General features: G+C 38.2%; 1 protein-coding gene across 1 annotated transcript in view; it reads right to left on the bottom strand.

Moving 5' to 3' along the window:
• Window positions 1-23,906, bottom strand: part of CDK6 (cyclin dependent kinase 6) — a 356,418-nt gene that overhangs the window by 213,797 nt on the left and 118,715 nt on the right. The window lies entirely within an intron of this gene.

Below are 23,906 nucleotides of genomic sequence, written 5' to 3'. Positions count from 1 at the left end.
GCATGCATTACAGCAAAGTGCTCCATTCCACTTCCTGGTTTAAACCTCCCGGCACCACCGTGTTTAACCTATAGATCCATTTCTGTTCTAACCAGTTTAACCTTTGTTTGTAGTTTCCACCCTCCCACCCTTCTTTAATGTGTGCTATAATACGCCATCTTATGTCTGTACTGTGATGTCCATGGGTTTCCCAATGTTCGACTAAGGGGGCTTCCATCACTTTTTTAATTATTCTAGACTTGTGCTCGTTCAATCTGATGTTCATCTGACGGCTTGTTCTGCCCACATATATTAAATCACAAGGGCATATTATAATGTATACAACATTATGGGTTTTGCATGTAGTAGTCATATTGGCTAATATATTAATTTCCCTAAACGGAGGCTGCCATTCCAGGCCTTCTATCGTGCACTTACACCACTGACATTTTTGACACCTTAGGTGACCTGATATCGTTTGTACTCCACTCCCTTCTATAAAATACCTATGGCGTGCAAGACATTCGCCTATGTTTTTTCCACGATGATAAGTAATTATGGGAAACTCCTCAAACACTTTGGGGACAGTTTTCAAAATGTGCCAATATTTCTTCATACTGTTGACTATGTAATTCGATCCCATGTGAAAGGGCAGAACACACACCATTCTTGAATTTTTCTCCTCCTGATATTCTTTATGGTCTTCCCCTTCTTCTATCTGGGTAGTAGATGACGACTGCAGTAATAGCTCCCGGTTGGCGTATTTTGCTCTGAGAAAGGCTTTTCGTATGGCTCGATTTGGGTACCCCCTAGCTCTAATTCTGTGTTCAAGTTGTCTAGATCAGTGGTTCCCAACCCTGTCCTGGAGGAACACCAGGCCAATTGGGTTTTCAGGCTAGCCTTAATGAATATGCATGAAGCAAATTTGCATGCCTATCACTTCCATCATATGCAAATCTCTCTCATGCATATTCATTAGGGCTAGCCTGAAAACCCAATTGGCCTGGTGTTCCTCCAGGACAGGGTTGGGAACCACTGGTCTAGATTGATGAATAAAATCCTGATCTTCTGAGCAAAGACGTCGCAACCTCAGGAACTGTCCTACCGGTAGGTTATACTTCAATTTGTAGGGGTGGTGGCTGTGGAACTTCAAAAGCGTGTTCCTGGATACTGGTTTACGATATAATGACGTGATAAACCTTCCCTGTTCAAAGGTTACTGTAAGATCCAGGAAGTCTACCTTTCCAAAATTGTAATCTGCTGTAAATTTTATGTGTTGGTTCAAACTATTAAGCACTTGTATAAATGTTACCAAGGCTTCTTCTGAATCTCTCCAGATGATGAAAATGTCATCTAGAAAACGCCTCCATATCACCATTTTGTCGAAATTCTGCATAGTATAAATCAAATTTTTCTCCATACTTGCTAAATACAATGTTGCCACCGAGGGCGCCAGAGTCGCCCCCATTGCCACACCCTGGATTTGCAGGTAGTATCTTCCGTTGAACCAGAAATAATTAGCTGATATGACAAGTTTTGCTAATTCCATTAAAAAACTGGTGCTTATTCTAGGTTCCCCTGTCCGTTTTTCCAAGACGTCTTATATGGTGTCCAGAGCTGCTTGTTGCGGTATCATGGTGTAAAGAGATGTTATGTCCAAAGAAGCAAGTATGGGTGTATCATCGAACTGTTCAACATCTTTTAACATTGTGATGAAGTGGGAGGAATCCTTGATGAAAGATGGAACCCTGGTGACAAATGGTTGTAGAAAAAAATCCACAAATTGTGACAATGGCTCCAGGACTGAGCCTCTTGTGGACACAATAGGTCTGCCCGGGGGAGACTGCATGTTTTTATGTACCTTTGGAACCAAATACAGTTTTGGAGTGGTGGGCCATTGTTCCATTAGGAAGTTGGCCTCCTTATTTGTCAGCATGCCGCTTTTTAAGGCTGGTTCCACTATATTACTGATTTTTTCTTTGAGGGATTTCACCGGGTCGGCCTCTAGTTCTATATAGGCCGCAATGTTGTTTAATTGTTTCTGAGCTTCAAGATTATATTGCTCCCTACTTTGTAATACAGTGGCCCCCCCCCCCCTTATCAGCCTTCAATATTATTATTTGCTTATTCTCCACCAATTCCCTTAAAGCCTGTCTCTGATTTTTGTCCATATTCCCCGGGATAAACCGTCCAACATTTTCTTTCTCTTGTTTTTCCAAGTCCATTAGAATCAATTGTTGAAAAGTAAGAACCACATGATGAACATTTCCCGGAGGTACCCATTTGCTGGGAGGCTTTTTTATTGAAATATCAATACTGGGAGGGTTGTCACAGAAATAGATCCGAAGTTGTAATTTCCGTACGAATTTAAAGAAAGCTACTCTCATAGCAAAAGGGTCGTAAAAGTTGGTGGGGATGAAATTTAAACCTAATTGAAGAACTTCCTCTTGATCTTTTGTTAGGATATGTTCAGTTAGATTTATCACTGTTGACTGTTTCGTGTCACCGGGCCCGTTGATCCCCTCTTTGCTCAGAAGATCAGGATTTTATTCATCAATCTAGACAACTTGAACACAGAATTAGAGCTAGGGGGTACCCAAATCGAGCCATACGAAAAGCCTTTCTCAGAGCAAAATACGCCAACCGGGAGCTATTACTGCAGTCGTCATCTACTACCCAGATAGAAGAAGGGGAAGACCATAAAGAATATCAGGAGGAGAAAAATTCAAGAATGGTGTGTGTTCTGCCCTTTCACATGGGATCGAATTACATAGTCAACAGTATGAAGAAATATTGGCACATTTTGAAAACTGTCCCCAAAGTGTTTGAGGAGTTTCCCATAATTACTTATCATCGTGGAAAAAACATAGGCGAATGTCTTGCACGCCATAGGTATTTTATAGAAGGGAGTGGAGTACAAACGATATCAGGTCACCTAAGGTATCAAAAATGTCAGTGGTGTAAGTGCATGATAGAAGGCCTGGAATGGCAGCCTCCGTTTAGGGAAATTAATATATTAGCCAATACGACTACTACATGCAAAACCCATAATGTTGTATACATTATAATATGCCCTTGTGATTTAATATATGTGGGCAGAACAAGCCGTCAGATGAACATCAGATTGAACGAGCACAAGTCTAGAATAATTAAAAAAGTGATGGAAGCCCCCTTAGTCGAACATTGGGAAACCCATGGACATCACAGTACAGACATAAGATGGCGTATTATAGCACACATTAAAGAAGGGTGGGAGGGTGGAAACTACAAACAAAGGTTAAACTGGTTAGAACAGAAATGGATCTATAGGTTAAACACGGTGGTGCCAGGAGGTTTAAACCAGGAAGTGGAATGGAGCACTTTGCTGTAATGCATGCTCCGGATTCGCTATTGGAAGGAGTGACGTCATAGAGTAGGGGAGGTACTTATATTGAGAAAAAAAGACGCCGCGGCCATCTTTGTTAGATCAGAAAGTTTATGACATCGGGATGGTCTGTTAAAACTGAAAAAGGGTGAGCATGTGGTTTATAATTATTTACTATATGGTTCCCTTAAAATTAAGTAAAGATATGTTTGTAAGAAATATGGGATGGGAAATACAATGTCTTTTTTCATTCTTACAGGGGATATAATCTTGAAAAAGCCTCATGGCGAAACATGTCGATGTGACAAGCCCCTACCCGATCCTATTAAGGAAACTACATATATTTAAGATAAGTCAACTTTTATTGCAAAAATTTTTTTATTGCAAATATTTATGAGAGCACTATGCACTTTATAAAAGAAAAGGAATTAAAATAAAGAAAAACAGATAAAAATTATTAAAACTATTAAAAAATGTTTTAAAAATATTTTTTGAATGGGCGAATGAAGAAGCCACAGCCATAGCCACTAAGATCATTTTGTATCGCCGAGAAAAACGAGCGAACAATAATGGCATGTCTGAAGCCCTAAACAGCAAATTATACAGTAGTTGATGAGATAGTAGTGACATTGGTCCTTTGATATTGAATATAAATTATGGACCAATGTTGAAGAAGAGACTGGGTTATTCACTTCCCTTTTTATTGTGCATTGCAGATCATTTGCCTCTCTTACATATCTGTGTTCCTCAGAAATCTCTGGCATTTGTCAATACACTCCCCCATACCCACCTATATACCCAGTTTTGTCTAATGCTGCCATTGTTAGTAGTACCAACAGCCTCCCTGACAGGCTTCCACTCTGCTTCTTGATTATCCTTCTACTGAGTGACTCAGGTCTCTGCCCCCTCTAGCTGCCACAAATACAATGTTCAAATAACCCAAAATATTACAAGAAAAGGTTTCAGGTTTATTTAAAATGTGATAGTATCACATATAAAACTTCTAGGCGATATACATATTAAAAACAAAGTCATTATTTTACAGCTTAAAAATTAAACCAACTTAGACATAGACTAACTTGATACAGTAGGAAAAAAGGGAAAGAACTACATTGGTTATAAGAAAGTAGACATGTATGGTAAAGTACAATAGGGAATAGGGGAAAATAAGCATAGATCTTTATATCCGAATTTAAGGCATTTGTCCTTTAAGAAAACATAAAGAACGATGAGTCAGATAGAGTTTCACTCTTCAAATGCATCTTTATATAGGAACGTTTTTAGGGAACTCTTGAATTTGTCTAGGGATGGCATGCTTCTGAGAAAGGAGGGCATAGAGTTCCATAACTGAGGGGCATATACTGTGAATATTTCATTGTGTCTTGTATTAATTATTTTTAGGGAAGGCACTGTGAGTAAGTAGGTTTTGATCTATGGATCGCAAAGTTCTTAAGGGGATATGTGGAGTTAGCAATTTATCAAAAAATGCTGGGAGGTTGGTCTGGCAAATTTTTGAAACAAAGAAGTAGAATTTTATAGGTTATACAATGTTGTATAGGGAGCCAATGAACATTACGTAATAGTGGGGTTACGTGATCAAATTTTTTAAAATTTGTAATAATTTTTATGGATGTATTTTGGATTAGTTGTAATTGTCTTATTTGTTTCTGCGTGATGTTTTTATATAGAGAGTTACAGTTTAGATATGATGAGTGAGTGAATAAGTGTATGAAGCGCAGATGGTTCTAGAACCTTTGCAATAGATCTGATCATTTTAAGCTTGTAAAAACAATTTTTGACTACAGAACTGATTTGTTCGCTGTAAGATAATTTTTGGTCTAAGATCATACCTAGAATTTTTATACTTGTGACCATTTCTGGCGCAGTGTCAAAAATTTGGACTGATGATTTTATGGATATGCTTTCTTTCCAAGGGAAGAAGATGAGTTTTGATTTTTCTATATTTAAAGCCAGAATATTTTCTGTCAGCCATTGTTCAATTTTTTTTCCAATTTCTCGTTTATTTCTTGGATTTGATTGTAGTCTTCAGAATCTATTTGCTGCAAGAGTTGAATGTTGTCTGAATAGGCATATGGTATAAAGCCTATGGACTGACTCAGTGTGATTAGTGGAAAAGGGAAAATATTGAAAAGTAATGGCGATAATATTGATCCCTGGGGGATTCCGTAGGCAGTACTGACTGGATTGGCAGCAGTGTTATTCAAATTTACTGTGGATGTTCTTTCTGAAAAATAGGATTGAAACCATTTAAGGACCTCGTTTGAAATTCCAATTGAAGATAATCTATTTAACAGTAAGTTGTGATCAATAGTATCAAATGCTGCTGATAAGTCAAGGGAAATTATGACTACTGATTTATGATGGTCTAGGTGGTAAGCCCTAAAAGAGAATGTTCTGTTAAATGGTGGATTCTAAATCCAGTTTGGTTAGGATGAAGTGTGCAAGTTTTTTCTACGAAATCTGACATTTGGTAAAATACTAATTTTTCTATAACTTTTGCCAGGAACAGTATGTTAGCTATTGGACGGCAGTTTGCTACATCATCTGGTGAGTTTTTGCAGTCCTTTATACTTGTTTTAATCAGTGCTTCCTTCCATTGTTTTGGTAGTATACCTGTTTGCAAACTGTTTGATATTAATTGTTAAATAATAGGTCCAATTACGGGAAAGAGATGTTTTAGAACTAATGGTGGGATCAAGTCAGCTGAGGAGTCTTTGGAATTCATTGAATGAAGGAGCCTATTTATATCATTAATTGTTGGCATATTAAATTTTGCACATTTTGAGACTGCTATACTTTTTGTGGATTCATCATACTACTTTTGATGTTTTTTGCAATCTGTCAATGATTTAAGGATAGAAAATAGGGCAGAAGAGTTATTTGCTTTAGAAATGCATGTTGAATAGTATTTCCTTTTTGCTTGATTGAGTTTTAGTTTATAAAAATTATTTTGATCTTTTATTTGTTCAAATTTTCCAATGATTTGTTTTTCCGCCATTTCCATTCTGTTGATCTTGTTTTTTTTTATTAGAGCTAACTCTCCGTTGTACCATGGGCTTTTAAATTTATTCACTGAAATAGTACGTGTTTGAATTGGGGCAAGTTTGTCTATGAGAAAGGATAAAGCATCGTTCCACATAGCCAGTTGCTCATTCATAGTAGTGTTTTGGAGAGCTTCAGAAGTTAATATTAGATTCAATAAGACATTAGATAAGTCAAGTTTTGTAAAATCTCTATATGTGATTGTTTTTGGCTGAATCGGTCAATTAATTACCCATAGCTGGTATTGCAGGGTAATTAGGACATGGTCTGTTCAATGAATTGCGATAAGTATAGGAATAGAGAAATGGGAATCTTGGGATTCTGGAATGATAATTATGTCAAGGGTTTGACCAGCTACATGGGTAGGAGCATCGATTAATACAATCAGATTTTGTTCTCTCAAAGAATCAAGGATCTCTGTTGTAAACAAATTGTTCTTCTTGTCAAAGTGTACGCTAAGATTGCCGAGAATCATTAAGTTTGTGCTTGAAGTAGAAAATTCAACAATAGTTGATTGCAGGAGTATAAATTTGTCTCTGCTTAGTGGGGGAGGAGCATAAAGGAGTAATAGATCTGTAGGTGGAGAGCAATTGATCTTACACTGTAGGATTTCTATTGGTGCTCTAGGGAGCGAACGTTCAATTTCAGTTAGATTCTTTTTGGTAGGGAAAAGTAAACCACATGATTTGTTGATATTTAAGGAGAGTTTATTTGCGTGGAGCCAGTCACTTATTTTGTCTAGTTTATTGTTGATTGCTTGAATTTCCATGATGTTTGAGGTATCAACTGGGTGGAGTAATTGAATGTCATCTACATAAGCGTAGATTGTGAAGCCTATAGACTGGGCTAGAGTAAGAAGGGGAGACATGAAGATATTGAATAACAGGAGAGACAGAATAGAACCTTGTGGGACACCGTAAGTTTGAGCTATAGGAAGAGAGGTTTCCTTTTTCGAATGAACTCTGAAACTTCGTTCGTTAAAATATGAGATAAACCATAAAAGGGCAAAACCTGTAAGACCGCAGTCTCTGAGTCGGTTAATGAGAAGAAAGTAGTCAATAGTGTCGAAAGCTGCGGACAGGTCTAAAGAAATAAGAAGAACAGATTTTTGGTGATCTAGAAAATAGTTGACAGTTGAAATAAGACCTAATAGTGATAGTTCAGTGGAGTAAGAAGAGCGAAAGCCAGTTTGGTGTGGATGCAGAGCATTGGTTTTTTCAATAACTTCGGCAAGTTGATTATAAATGATTTTCTGTTAGTTTTGAGATAAGAGGGAGATTGGCTATAGGACAGAAATTTGCTGACGATGTAGGGTCTGAGTTTTGGTTCTTTAATTTTGGAAGAACAAGAGCAGATTTCCATGTTTTAGGGACACGATTGTCTGAGAGACTTTTGTTACCATTTCCAAGAGAAACGGTCCGAAGAAGGAAAAAAAAATTTTCAGTAGCAGAGGGGGAATACTCTTTGTGGGGTTATTTGGTGTGTTTATAGATTGAAGAACTTTGAGAAGGTTATCCAGAGATGGAGTTTGAAGTTGGTACAGGTACTGAAAGGTAGAAGAGTTGACTCATCTGGGGTACCTTGGGGGGGGGGGGTATGGATGGATTGTCCGAGATGAGAGCGGATCTCCTTAATTTTATTGTCAAAAAAGAGTGCAAGCTCAGAAGCTAGTGATTGTGTGGATAGTGGGGGTGGTTTCTTGTTGGAGTAAGGGGATAATGATTGAACAATACTGAAGAGTGCGGAGGAATTATGAGCTGTAATTATGGATTTTGAATAGTATTCTTTTTTGGCTTGTTGTATGGCGAGTTTGTAAAGAGTGGCCCTTTCTTTATATAATAGAAGAGAATTATTTGATCGGCTAGTACGCCATTTGTGCTCAGTAGAACGGAGTTGTTGATGGGGCAGGGTAAGTTTGTCGTTAAACCATTGTTTCTTTTTTGGTTGTAGTTTTGATTATCTTTCCTGGGGGTCTGTTAGAGTAGGTCTATTAGAGATTTTGTTGAAGTGTTCCAAAGCGAATATTGTTCATCTATTGTAAGATTGATGAAATCTTGTAGTTTCAGTTTAAATGAATTCTGAATATCTGGCAGAGTAATTTTATTGATATTTCTGGTGATATAAGTGTTCTGTTGAGGGGGGAGAAGTTGGGCGAGAGAAGATATTTGAAAGTTGATAAGAACGTGATCAAACCAGGGGAGAGGATGTGTTTGAAAGTTTTGAAAGAGATGGCTAATGGTTGTTGGACTGAAGATTATGTCAATAGTATGTCCGGCAGAGTGGGTGGGCATGGAAAAAAGGGGTGTTAGGGATAGGTCGGAAATTAGAGTCAGAAATTCGGCTGTGTTATGATGGTTAGGGAGGTTGAAGTGTATATTGAAGTCCCCAAGAATAATGGAATTAGGGTAAGAAATGTTGAAGTCAGAAATAGTAGTAATAAGAGTGGATAGAGAAGATTTAGTAACTGGGGGGGATAGGTAGGTCAGAAGAAAATTAAGAGATGGAGAGTTTTTTTTATTGAAAATTGGAGAGTTTCAACTGGATGGTTGTTGTATATGGAGAAAGGATCGGAGTGGAGGTAAATAGTACTGCGAGGCCTCCTCCCTTTTTGTTTAAGCATATAAGGACTAACCCCTGTTATGGTCAGGACAGGTAATCATGGTTGGAGATAAGTTCAAACCAGTTTCCATAGACGACCTAAAAAGTTCAATAAATTCCCTACGTCACACAACCTTGGTCCTAGACCTAGGCCCATCCACAACACTCCTAGCTACCAATGAAATTTGCTTGACCTCCATCCTACCTTTAATACATGAGTCCCTTCGCTCAGGCATAATACCATAGAGTTGGAAATCTGCTGTAGTAAGACTAGTCCTAAAAAAAAACACCCCATCATGGACACAGAAAATCCAGGCATCTATAGACCAGTCTCAAACTTCCTTTTGTCTCAAAAATACTTGAAATGATAGTGTTCACACAACTAAGAGACTTCATAGAAACAAATACCACCCTTTCCTATTTCTAATCAGGTTTCAGAAAACACCATAGCACAGAAATGGTGCTACTAGACATAGTAGATGACTGCTGGAAAATCCTGGATGACAGAAAATATGCATTGTTGGTACTATTAAACCTAAGTGCCACCTTGATACCATCGATCACTCGCTTCTCCTATCCAGACTACATTCTATCAGAATCCATGATGTCACACTGATATGATTCTCCTCCTTCCTAAATAAAAGATTGCAGAGAGTACTGTTAGGACCCTCCCTATCAGAAACAAAACCACTCTGCTACGGAGTGCCCCAAGGTACATTGCTATCCCCACTCCTCTTCAACCTTTATGTCAGACCAGTACTCGACATCACATAAAAATACCAAATCCACATATTCGCGAATGACATACAGCTCTACCTCCCCCTAGGCCAACAACAAGATGCACAAATAAAAAAACTCCACTGCTGCCTAACTGAAATAAAGAACTGGATGACTGTAAATAAACTACAGCTCAACACGTCAAATACTGAACTTCTCTGGATACACAAAGATACCTGCACATAACCCCGCCCATCCCTCTCCTGCGGAAATAACACCCTTACAGCCAAAGACAACGTCCACAGCCTAGGAGTGATTCTTGACAAATCTGTCACTCTCAGATCAGGTATCTAAATCAGTGTCTTCATCTTTCTACTACCTCCGTCAGCTAAAGTGCATCATTGCTTACTTTTCAGAAACCAATTTCGCTCAACTACTGCATACATTTGTTTTATCTCGCTTAGATTTCTGCAATGTGCTACTAGTGGGCTTACCTGCAAAAACCCTCTCCCATCTCCAAGGCATGCAAAATGCTGCAATCCAACTTCTGAAAAATCTGGGCTTCTATGATCATGTCACCCCTGCACTAACAACCATGCACTGGCTACCTATCCAAAAACACTGTGCCTTCAAAGTCTTGGTTCTAGCCTTCAAGACTTTCCACAAGATGATACCGAACTACATGACATTAAAACTTACATCCCAAACTGAGCACTGAGATGCCAAGCAGAGAGACGGCTCGCCTTATCACCTAGCCGCTTGCTCATTACCAAAACAGCCCACGAATGCTCCAATTCACAGTTTATACCTAGATTATGGCACATCATCCCCACATTCATTAGATCGCTAGACAGTATGGAACTTCAGGAAGGCTGTGAAAACCACCTTCTTTACTAATCCAGCTATTTTATGACCAAAGTATCCACTCCTGGTTAAACGGAACTCAAAGGCATCTCCTGGTACAACAAATGGACCACCACTGTAACTTAAATGCCACCAAAATATAACTTAAATAGTTACCAATCCTACTAAACACTCTAAGCAAAACCAAATTGTGCCAAATACTAAAATTCAAATGTCATTCCCAGTATAACCTATCTCTGCTACCCACTGGAACCCAACTGCTGATCATCAACCATGTACTCTCCTGCAATGCAAAAGCTGTTATGTTCTGTCAACATCAATTTGCACTATGTTGTTATATCTGTTCTGTGAATGTTGCAATATCTACTAAGCTATATCTGCCAAGTATGTACTTTTCAATTATGTCTGTCCTGTCTATACTGTGAATGTACTTTTGTAACCCGTGCTGGGCTCCTTTGGGAGGATGGGCTAAATGAATGAATAAATAAATAAATAAATAAATAAATAATTCATTCATTCAATTTTCTATACCATTCTCCCAGGAGAGCTCAGAACGGTATACATGAGATTATTCAGGTACTCAAGCATTTTTCCCTGTCTGTCCTGGTGGGCTCACAATCTATCTAATGTACCTGGGGCAATGGTATTGCTAGGCATCCTAATTGTGGCTGCCTAGTGATGCCTAAGCTTGGGATCTACGCCTAACTTATTTCTTTTTAATTGGCTTAATAGGCGTGGTAATTGATCACACTGGTCAAAACATTAACTAAACAATTTAAGAGTTCAGCATCGACCTCTTAGGACACCTAGTGCCGCCTAAGCGGAGGCACCTTCCCACGCCTAAGGATGCCTATCTCATGGTTATAGGCAAAGAATAGGCGTGGGTGACTTAGGCATGGTTAGGTATCTGAAATAGGCACCTCTAAATTAGGAGAGTGAAAAGCTGGCCTACTGGAGTTAGAACATCTAGCAATGCCTAAGTCTGCTTAGGCACTGCTAGGGGTGATTATATAAATAGTGCCTAGTGGTTGATTGACAACTGTGCCAAGAGGCATCATTTATAGAATCTAGGTTTTAATAAATTTGTTGTTTGTAAATGGTATTTTAATCATGTATTCTATTATTTTTGTTTTGGATGATAACAATTCCAAGCTTTGTATTAAATTACTCTTTACCTGAAGCACCACCAGAAAAAATGGTTGATCTCTAGGTGAGGATGTACTCAGTTCTCCCTGTAAGGCTCTGTCAAATGTTCCTCTTGTAAAATACTAGAGGGATACCAGCAAATACACAATTACCACTAGGGGGTCAGATATGCCATTTTAAACCTGGACACCCCTAGTGAGATTAGTGCTAGGGGGTCAGCACATTTTAAACCCAGTTAATGAGGCAGGAATGTCCAGGAATCTTTCCTGGCTCTCACTAACCAACTGGGAAACAACCATTAAGAACTAGGGTTTTGAGGGGATGGGGAGTAATGCCGCAGGAACAGGGGTTGATTTTTTTTTCCATTGGGGGCATCAGTAGGGTGACGTTTAAACAGACAGCTGGCGGGGCGTGTCCGAGCTCTAGACAAGATGGATGCCTGAATCTTGTTCTCCTCCTTTATTTTCCTATTTTTGAAAGCCAGTCTTATATTATTTAATTAAAGTGAATACTGTTTTAGTTATACGGATAGCAGAGAATGTCAGCGTCAAAGCCGTGTAAGATGGATGTGACACCCAGCTCAACTGCAGGTCTAAAACGCACTAAACCTGATCCACCAACTCCAGAAAAATTAACACCAGAGAAAAAGGCTGCAACTGCCAGTGATATTGTGCTTGATGAGCTTCGAGCCCTCAGAGATCTCACAACAAAGCACTTTGAAACTACAAAGGAACTGAAGGATGATCTGGCGGAGATCAATTCTTCCCTATCAAATTTTCAGCTCCGAATAGAAAAGCTGGAGACACGTGCTGGAGACACGTGCTGACTCTGCAGCCTTGGACTTCGCACAATATCAAAGCCTCACTGACAAGCATATTAAAAAACTGGAACAAGACCTGGAAGACCTGGCTAATCGTAGCCGTAGGAATAATCTTCGTATTATTGGTTTAAAGGAAGGAAAGGAGGGAAATGATATCAATGCTTTCTTACAGAAATGGCTGCCTGAAGTACTTCAAATGGACCCTGCATGCACTATTGATATTGAACGGTCTCACCGGGTGCCCTCCCGCCTGAAACAAAATCAGCTTTTTCCTCGTCCAATTGTACTCAAGCTCCTGCGTTTCCCTCAGGCACTTCAACTACTTACTGCTGCAAGATCACATCCTGGTCTCATCGTTGATGGAAAGAAAATTTTTATAGTTCCAGATTTGGCTACAACAACCTCCAGGAAGAGAAAGTCTTTCCTTGCACTGATACCGAAGCTCAAATCAATGGGAGCCCGCTACGGTCTTCAGTACCCAGCCCGTATGATAGTTACTATTAATAACACCACTAAAGTGTTCGACTCGCCAGATCTGCTTCAAGAGTACCTGGACCAGATTCAAATGAAGAACCCAGGAACCTGATCTACTTGTCCTGCTTCTGACTCTCTGATATTACCCGATGCTGTACTTTCGTTTCAGTTCTCATGTTCTGCCTTCCAGTTTACATTTTTTTGAACTTTGAACTGTTCTCTCGAGTTCCTGCTTCGAGTTGTGGACTTCTCACTGTTTTTACCATTACAAAGTGTTTACCCTTTCTCATAAAATTGTTTATTTCTAGTTCACATGTATTTTCCTGCCTCCATTTTGAGCCGTCTCTTTCTCTCCCCTGTCTTCTATGTCTTTTCCCGCGCTTGCCCTGACTCCATTTTATGCCCAATACTTTTCGGCACCACATGTTTTAAATGCCATAATACCTTTCTTTCATGATCTATACACTTTAATCCAATTTTTTCTTGTCTCTAGTTACCTCTTTATTATCCTTTCGGGTATCTCCTTTCTCCTTTCCCTTGCTGCCGAGTCTTGCTTTTTCCCTTCATGCTGTTGTGTACTTTTGGTCTGTGACTCGCCCTGAAACTGGTAATCGATATATCTGTTTACTGATTGCTTTTCTCCTCATGTGCTGTTGTGTATTGTTGGTATGTGCCTCGCCCTGAAACTGGTAATCGATATATCTGTTTACTGATTGCTTTTCTCCTCACGTGCTGTTGTGTATTGTTGGTATGTGCCTCGCCCTGAAACTGGTAATCGATATATCTGTTTACTGATTGCTTTTCTCCTCAAGTCTTGCTTTTTCCCTTGGTGCTGTTGTGAATTGTTGATCTGTGCCTGCCCTGAAACTGGTAATCGATAAATCTGTTTACTGATTGCTTTTCTCCTTTTCTCTTTATATCTTGTACTGCTTATTATTTTTATTTCCGGAGTGCTTACTTTTTGCTGCTCCTGAAATGTATGCTTTTTTTTTTCTTATAAGGATCGCTGGCTTATAATAAATTCCTCTTGTTTTTGCTCCGTTTTTTCCTGAAATACTTTTCTCTTACACATGTTGGATTCTGCAATTTTCTTATTCATATTTTATGTCTTTGCGCTGTTACCTCGATGTCTTCCCTCTTTTGGTTTCTACTTAGTTTATTATCGCTCTCTTTTTTTGTCATGTTCTGATTTCCTTTTAAATCTGCCATTGTGCAAGCTTTTTATAATAGTAACCTTATTTTATCATTCCTTCTGTATGAATTTTGCCTGCTAATCTAATTTATGCACTGGTTGACCATTTTACCCTTTTTACTGCATAGAGATGATTTAATATTGCTTGCTGCCATGATTTTGAATGTGTTTTACAATTAGTGACCTTTATTTTTATGCTTCCTCCAATATTCTAAGTACTGGTCATCCATATTAACTTTCTTCCTATCTCAAAATGATTTCATTTTGCTTACTGCCATGGCTTTGATTGTTTTTGACCCTGCTGTTTTCCCATGCTTTTACAATAGTGATCTTTATTCTTATGCTTCCTCCTACATAAATTGTTCCTGCTTATCTCCTCCATGCACGGATCAACCTTATTACCCTTCTTGCTATATTGTGAACATTTATTATTGCTTACTGCTCTGCTTTGACTGTTTTTAACCCTACTGTTTAGCATGCTTTCTACAATAGTGACCCTATTGCTTACTGTCATGATTTTGAATGGGTTTCTGTTGTTGTTGTTGCCTCTTAACATGCTTTTTAATGTAGTGACCCTTATTTTTATACTTCCTTACAAATGTATTGTTTCTGCTTCTTTGACACATGCTCTGATTGACCATATTACCCCCTTTCCTGTTTTTTGCTAAACTGAGGTGTTTTATTACTGCCTACTACCATGAATTTATCTGTTTTTAACTCCTACACATATGACTTCCACCTTATTGTATATTATATGAGTTAATTTAATATTTTGTCTTCTCTATCCCTATTATTGTGTATTACACTGTCTTTCGTTTTCTTTCTATGAGAAAAAAGGGGAAAAACAAACAAACAAAAAAAAACCCAAAAGGGGATGGAGTAACCTTATTTAGTTTACAATACTCTGATGAAATTTACCTACTCCATCCAAAAGGAATTGTTTGTCATGATACTATTATACAAATTATTTTCATTACTTGCCAACATGAATTCTATTAATATGTGATCTTTATTTAGTTTCCTTATATGCTTTCAGAATTGTATTAATTTGTACAACCTTTAATTAATTTTGATAATTTCTCCTAATCAATTTCTCACATTGATTATACTTGCTCTTGTCTTTCTTTTTTTCTTCTCCCCTTCCTTTTCTTCTCTCCTGACTGCTCAATCACTACAATGTCATACTTTATACTTATTATTTTATTTCTACTTTCGTTATACTATTGACTGACATTAATTGCTTTTTCCTTAGCATATTTGCTACTGCTCTAAATGAATTGTTCACTTTCCCTAATTCACTCTCTTTTTACTTATGAAATAAATCTTTTTTTTTAAAATATATTTATACTCTACATAGTATATTATCCTCTATCTTTTTCTATTACTATTCTTACTATCTGGATTAATAATCTCCTAAAATTCTACCCTTGTTCTTTTTGTATTTTTGTCTTCTGGCTTCCCCTAACTTATATACTAGTTTTTGGAGGTTGTCTTTTTGTTCAGGTGTCCCTTGCCTAGTTGCTTTTCCCCCTTTCTCTTTTCTACTGCAATTTGGCTGAGCTTCCCCTAGCTCTCTATGCCTTCACTGACTTTTTTCCCTCAGAGGCTCTTTCCTACTTTTCTCTTCTCTTCCTGGTCTTCTATGCTGCAGTATCTTCATTATATATGCCTCTTACTATATCAACATGGCCCCGAATGACTTGATTTCTAAATTGTCCTTTGTTTCCTGGAATGTTAATGGCTTACGACATCCGGTTAAGCGGAAAAATTTTTTTACTCACCTTAAAAAACTCAAGCCCTCCATTGTATTCTTACAAGAAACACATATCTCTCAACTCTCTCACTTTATAAGCGCCAATGATTGGTTAACTTTTATTGCTGAAGCTCCGGCGATGGGTAGGAAACATGGCGTAGCAATCTTAACACATAAAAATATTACTTTACAACTCCTAGACACAAAATATGACGCAGATGGCAGATGGTTGATTGTTAGAGCTAACATCTTTTCTCAAGAGGTCCTTCTTATCAATATATATGCACCTAATATTGACTCTCCTGAATTCTTTATCCAACTATTTCATACCATTTCGGAATTTGATGCTCTTCCTATTATTATGGCAGATGATTTCAATCTGCCCCTTGATATTTGGTTGGATAGGCACTCTTCCTCTTTTCTCACTCCATCTAAAGCTAATATTACCTTACACTCTTTTCTGAAACAATATGACTTAGCTGAGCCTTGGAGGTTGCAGCATCCAGATAGTAGAGACTACACTTATTTTTCTTCTCCGCACAATAGCTACTCAAGGATTGATTATTTTCTTATCTCTTCTTTGCTATTACCTAATCTAGTCTCCTCTAACATTCATTCTATTGTACTCTCTGATCATGCTCCTATTTCTTTTGAAATAACTTGGGCTGCAATGACTGCAACTAGATCTCCTCTTTGGCGCTTACCTAACCACTTACTATCTGATGACTCAGTTCGACAGCGAATCACCAAATTTATTGATGAATTCTTCCACTTTAATATAACTGATTCATTAGATCCTTTAGTTATCTGGGAAGCTTTCAAAGTCTCCTTAAGAGGTGAGCTAATTTCGTGTCAAGCTTACAAATTGAAACAAGATAGACTGGAACAACAAAATCTTGACCTTCAAATTAAACTCCGTGAACGAGACTTTTTTCATTCTAATGATAAGACTCTGTTGCATGAAATCTATAGACTGAAGTATTCTTATAATAAGATAGCTAGTGTAGCGGCACAGCAAGATATTTTCACTACTTCCACCAAGTATTATCTGGAAATGAACAAAAGTAGTAAAATGCTTGCTCATTATCTTAAACGGAAGAGAACCAAAGTACAGATTTCCGCTATTAAAACCTCGGAGGGGAAGATTCTTTCTTCTCACTCTGATATCTCTTCTGCTTTTCATACATTTTATTCCCAACTTTACTCATCTGACGTTCCACATCACTCCTCTGTGGCTGATCAATTCCTAGCTTCACTACTACCTCCAAAACTTAGAGCACCTGACTCTAAAGCACTTCAATGTCCTTTTGACTCTTCCGAAATCCTTCAGGCAATTAAGCATCTTTCTTCTGGAAAGTCACCAGGATCTGATGGTATAACAGTAGAATTTTACAAACTTTTCCAAGATAAATTTTCTCACACGCTTGCTTCCTTATTTAATTCTCTAACACCTCAGAATGTCTCCAAAAGTCGCTTCTTGGATGCTGTAATCACAGTCCTCCCTAAACCTGGTAAGGACCCTCATCTAGTTGCAAATTATCGACCTATTTCATTACTTAATGTAGATTATAAGATTTATGCTACCATTCTTTCCTCTAGGCTTCAACAATCTATGAGCTCACTGATTTCTACTCATCAAGTTGGATTTATGCCGGGTAGGCTTATCACAGATAATTCCCGTCTTTTCTTTCACCTCGCTTCCCTTGCACATACTGCTAAAGACCCCTGCATAGCCTTGTCACTAGATGCTGAAAAAGCATTTGATAGAGTTGAATGGTCGCATCTCTTTAGAACTCTCCATTGGTTCGGATTTCCACCCCAATTTATAGACTATGTCAAAATTCTTTACTCTTCCCCGAAGGCCTCTATAATTACCAATAATGTATTATCAGCCTCCTTTTCATTACATAGGGGCACTAGACAAGGTTGTCCCCTTTCCCCTTACCTTTTCAATATAGCTCTAGAACCTCTTCTTCTTGCCATCAATTCTTGTGAAAAAATATCTGGTATAGTTCATAATGATTCTGAATATAAATTGTCTGCATACGCAGACGATGTGCTGCTTTACCTCACCAATCCTGATTGTTCTCTTCCGGCTTTGTTTGACTTAATTCACTCCTTTTCCATATTTTCTGGATATAAGCTCAACCAACATAAAACTGAAGTTTTACCTCTAAACGCTCACTCCCTTCCGGCCAATGTTCAACCTTATCACCTTCTTTGGTCTCCCTCTCACATCCGATATTTGGGAATCGATCTCTATCCTACTCTGTCTGCTACGATTCATCACAATAGTGATCACCTTATTTCCTTCACTAAATCTCTACTGCAATCTTGGCACCCTCTACATCTTTCCTGGTGGGGCAAAATAGAAACTATTAAAATGGTTGTTGCTCCTAAAATTAATTTTATACTTAGTATGATTCCAAGATTATTCTCAAACTCATTTTACAAATCCATTGATAAACATATCTCCAATTTCATTTGGAGTAGTAAACCTCCCAAAATTGCCCTTAAAAAATTAAAGGCCCCAAAAGATAGAGCAGGAGTTTTATTACCTGACTTTTTCACTTATCACAAAGCTTTTATACTACAGCAATCTAGCCGCTGGCTCTCTCTGACCCCTGATTATTGTCCTCTTTGGTTAGATCTGGAGCACACCTTATGTACCTTTTCTCCATCACTTGTTGCCTTATTGACATCTCACGCTCGCCTTCTTAAGACTAATCTTATTATTTCTCAATCAGTGTCGTGTTTGCTTGAATTAGACAAATCACTGGATATTTCTATTACTACGTCTCCTTTAATCTCTATTTGGCACAATTCACATTTCCTAATAGCCAAAAAACCTTTTCTTTGGCCTCAATGGGCAAAACTTGGGATCTGGTCCCTAGCTGACATCTCCACACCGACCTTGCAACTTCTCACTTTTGCAGAGCTATGTAACAAATTTTCTCTCCCGCCTTCGGCGTTTTACCAATGGGTACAACTCACTAGTGTCATTAAGAAATCTAAGATCCTACCTACACTTTCTACGGGAACCCCCTCTCTGCTCATTCTCTGTTCTAAACTTCTTGCTAGTGGTCACACAGCATCACAATTTTATAAATTATCTATTTCACATATGATACACTCAGACGCTTCTCTACATAAATGTTGGGAACTTGATCTTGGACATCCAATTCATAACAAACAATGGACAAACCTCTGGTCTAAAACTCTTAGAACCATTTCATCTGCAAATTCGATTCAATCTATGTTCTTTTTACACCACAGGACAAATTGGACACCTCAAAAACTTCATATAGCTGGCCTTCTCCCCTCCAATCACTGTTGGAACTGTAAGTCCCATCCTGGCACCTTACTCCATATGATATCTGAATGTCCTCTTCTACGAACCTTCTGGTCTGAAATATGGGCTATTTTTCACTCAATCTTTAAACTCAACTTTGATCTTTCTTCTGCTATCATCGTACTGAAATCAGAGGCTCCTAATTTGAATATTCCCCCGTCTCAGCGCTCTTTATTTGACACGCTACTCATTATCGCTCTACGTCTTATTCTTTCCAATTGGAAATCATTTGATTCGCTCTCAGTACATTTCTGGTTCCAATCGGTACTACTTCAACATAAACGTGAGTCATTGATTTCCTCCATTTCGCCCCTGTCTTCTAAATTCCCTACTAAATGGGCCGCTTTTATAGACTATTTGGATTCTCTTTAGATCCATATTCTCATTTTATAATTATATCTCTTTCCATTTTTCTAATTTACTGCTGTTCTCTTCTCTCTTCTTTCTCTTTCTCTCCTCTTCTTGGGCCTCTGAGGGATCTCTCCTTTCTCTTTCTCCCTTCTTTCCATTAGATTGATTGTTCCCTCCCTACCTGCTGCCCTCTTTGCTCCTCTCTTTTGATTTCCTTCCTTTCCTCCCTCGCCTATCTACCCTACTTTATTGCTCCCCTATGATATTTTATCAATTATTCTATTATTAAAATTTGTGTATTTGACTTGCTTCTTAAATTTCGTACATTGATATTATTTTGTTTATTCTGAAGCTTGTTGATGCTATTGTTGTTCCATTGACTGTTAACTTTTCTGTCCCTTCTTGTGTTATATAAACTTTCAATAAATTTTCATGGTGAAAAAAAAAAAAAACTATAGAAAAATAGACAAATATAGTGCAAAACATAAACAGCAGATAAAAATTCTCAAAACTGACATATTTTGATCACTAAATTGAAAATAAAATCATTTCACTAAAAAAAAAAAACAAAAAAACAAAACAAAAAAGGCTTGACCGATTTGAACGAAACTTTGTATGCAGGTCCCTCACTACCTGGGCTGATATGTTCTGGGGGTCTCGCGGCCCTCCTGCACACATGGGCGGAGCTACAAACAGAATATCAGATTTCACCCATTCATGTCAATGGAAAAAAAGTAAAAAGCTGCCATTCTCACAGTACTTCAAAAACGACTTGACCGATTTGAACGTAACTTGGTATGCAGATCCCTCACTACCTGGGGTGATATGTTCTGGAGGTCTCGCAGCCCACCTGCACACGTGGGCGGAGCTACAAACATAAAATCTGATTTCACCCATTCATGTCAATGGAAAAAATGTAAAAAGCTGCCATTCTCACAGTAATTCCAACTACCTGGGGTGATATGTTCTGGGGGGTCTCTCGGCCCACCTGCACACGTGGGCGGAGCTACAAACAGAACATCAAATTTCACCCATTCATGTCAATGGAAAACAAGTAAAAAGCTGCCATTCTCACAGTACTTCAAAAATGGCTTGACCGATTTGAACGAAACTTGGTATGCTGATCCCTCACTACCTGGGGTGATATGTTCTGGGGGTCTCACGGCCCACCTGCACACGTGGGCGGAGCTACAAACAGAAAATCATATTTCACCCATTCATGTCAATGGAAAAAATGTAAACAGCTGCCATTCTCACAGTAAATCAAAACCGGCTTGACCGATTTGAACGAAACTTGGTATGCAGATCCCTCACTACCTCACTACCCTATGTTCTGGGGGTCTCTTCACCCAAGAATTTATATGTTCTTGCTCCTGGAGGTGAAACTAAAAATGTTGTTTATAATCAAGTTTTGTGTTTGTTGTATTGTATTCATTTTGTCAAATATTTCACATTATAATTTGAATATTGTACTTTTAATAAAGCTGTAAAAAAATAATTTCATTCACCACTATAAAGTATCTTTATTTGAATCCAAAAAAAAAAACAAAAAACAGACAGCTGGCACTTGTGTATGCCTTGGGGCATGTATGTGCAAAAGCTACTTTGTGACTGCATCCAAACTACTACCCCTACCAGCCCCTCCTTATAATGTCTGCATCCCAGGGAAGTGCATATGCAAAAAGTGACTTATTATAATCACTATTTGCATATGTGTGCAATGTAGACATTTAAATGTTGCTGTTTAAACATCTAGATGCTTCTAAAATGATCTCCTATGCGTGTTTCAGTTTTTCACAAGATGAAAGTGGAAAACATAATACTGGAGAAAAAAAAAAAGTTGCCATTACACAAAATCTAAAAATATATTTTACACCCCATAAAGACCTATGTACACTAAGCATTTTCTCCCGGACACAAAGACCATGATTCTATAAATGGCACCTAACTTCTAGGTGCCAAGGAGCACAATTGTCAATCATCTGCTAGGTGCCATTTATAGAATCAGTCTTAGGCACCAGTAAGCATTAGAACCTTAGGCACATTCCATTCATGCCAGTGTTTTATTGGCCTAAATGAGTGCACCTAAGTTAGATGCCTACTGGCGCCTAAGTCTATTCACACCCAAAATCCACCCCTAACCATGCCTACTTTCTGGTAGACGCCTACCTTGAAGTGATAGGTGTCTACTGAGTTAGGTGACTACCAGCTAATTAATTACTTTTTAATTGCACTTTTCAATTAACAGCACCAAATAAGCCTAATTGAATAATTAAATTAGACGCCTAAACTGGCTAGACATGCCCGTCTAGGCACCAAATTTCAGGCACCGTTTATAGAATCTGGGCCAAATCTCCTTATCACATTTGGTCCTGCCCTTTATTTGGCATTGTGGCATATCCAAATGCCTGTTACTTGGCACTGTTGTTCTTGTTCAACATCGTTACATAAAGCAGCCATTTCATCATCTGCCAATTAAATGATTAAACAGGCACGAGAAAAAAACAAAACAAAAAAGAAAATGAATATTAATGGAATTACAAGGATAAGTGAATGTGCAGTATATGAAAATGAGTATTAATGGAATTACATGGCTAAGCAAAACTAAACGATTTTCAGACTGTCCTCAAGAAAAAGAAAAATTAACAGGCAATATAATACAGACTGTTTAGTCATTGAAATTACCTCATACCATCTCTAAGATTTTAGTTTTTGTTGGCTCAAAACTTTTTCTATTGTAGCATGGAGTTCTTAACACAGGCTTCAACATGTAGCCTTTCACCATGATGCACTTCAATAGAGAAAATGTAGGCCAAGTAACAAAGGATTTACATATCAAACATTATGTAAACATAAGCCCTTCCTTTCTGTTGTATTTCAACAGGAAAAAGTTTGCATTGTTTCCAGTGGCTGCAATAGGAACCTGCTAAAGGAAGCTTTTACTAGTGTGCATATTTTTGAAAATAAGATGTAGTAGAAATGGAAATGGATGTAACTGCTGCTGAGATTATTTATCTGATCTATTTATACACATACATTTCTAGGGGAGCAGGAATGCCAGCATATGAGGCAAAGGAATTGTAACAGAATAGGGTGAAACTTGACATGTGGAAAAAAAAGACAGAGTTCCAAAGTAGGCTAAATTGGACTGGGGGGAGGGGACAGAGAAATAAGCTCCCACCCAAATGGCCAAATGCATTTCTATATTTCTATAGGAACAGGAGTTTCAGCTGTAGTAGCACACTAAATTTAACAGAATGAGATAAAATTAGGCATGTAGGTTAAATCATTAAAAATATATATCACGTTTGGGTTCCCGATAAATAAGGCCTCCAAAAATGGCCAAGTCATTTTTATGGGAAAAGGATTCCAGCTGCTGTAGTATACAAACTTATGTACAGTGAAACAAAGAAGTCCTCCTTTCAAACTGCTTCTCCATGTTCTCTACTATTCCCATCCCTCAAATTGTCCCCATCCCAATTATTACCCACACATTTGTGTTACCAGCCCATAATGTGCCCCAACATAAAATACCCCCTTACAACTGCCATACTCCAAATCCTACCAATTGCAATCTTCCCCACCCAATAAAACTATCACCTGCAATTGCTCCCTACTTCCCAAACTGCCCCATCCTCAAAATGTAACCGCTGCAACTGCCTACTATCTTACAAACTGCTCTACCACCCAGAAAATAAACATCCCAAAAAGCTACTCTCTGCACCCATCCCAAAAATGATCTACAACTGCCTTACCAACTTACAAATTACTACCCCTAAAATACCTCTGCAAACTTCTCTCAATCTAAAACCTAAATGCCCCATCCCAAAGTACCCCAATTGCTCCACCAGCACACAAATGTCCCCCCAATACTCCCCTGCAACTATTCTACCACTCCAGACTTCCCTTGCACCCAAATTTAACTGCCCCATTCCTCATAAACAACCCCTGCAACTACCTCATCACTCAGCAAATTGCCCCACCCAAAAATACCACCTTGTAACTGCCCACCATCCCACATCTACAGACAACACAGACATACAGCACATTTACTTATACAGTATATATGATTGAAAGAATTACATGAGCCATGATCCGCATGTTTTTCTCACTTGTTTAACTTTATTTTTATTATGCAAACTTCATATACTGTACAATCTATGTATATATATAAAATTGGATGTGTGTGTCTGTTATGTATGTATGTTCCAGCATAACTCTGAAACGCATGGA

This window comes from Geotrypetes seraphini, chromosome 2 (genome assembly GCF_902459505.1).
Source record: "Geotrypetes seraphini chromosome 2, aGeoSer1.1, whole genome shotgun sequence".
Lineage (NCBI taxonomy): Eukaryota > Metazoa > Chordata > Amphibia > Gymnophiona > Dermophiidae > Geotrypetes > Geotrypetes seraphini.
Note: the sequence above shows the minus strand (reverse complement) of the source record. Positions and strands in the feature narration are given on the sequence as shown.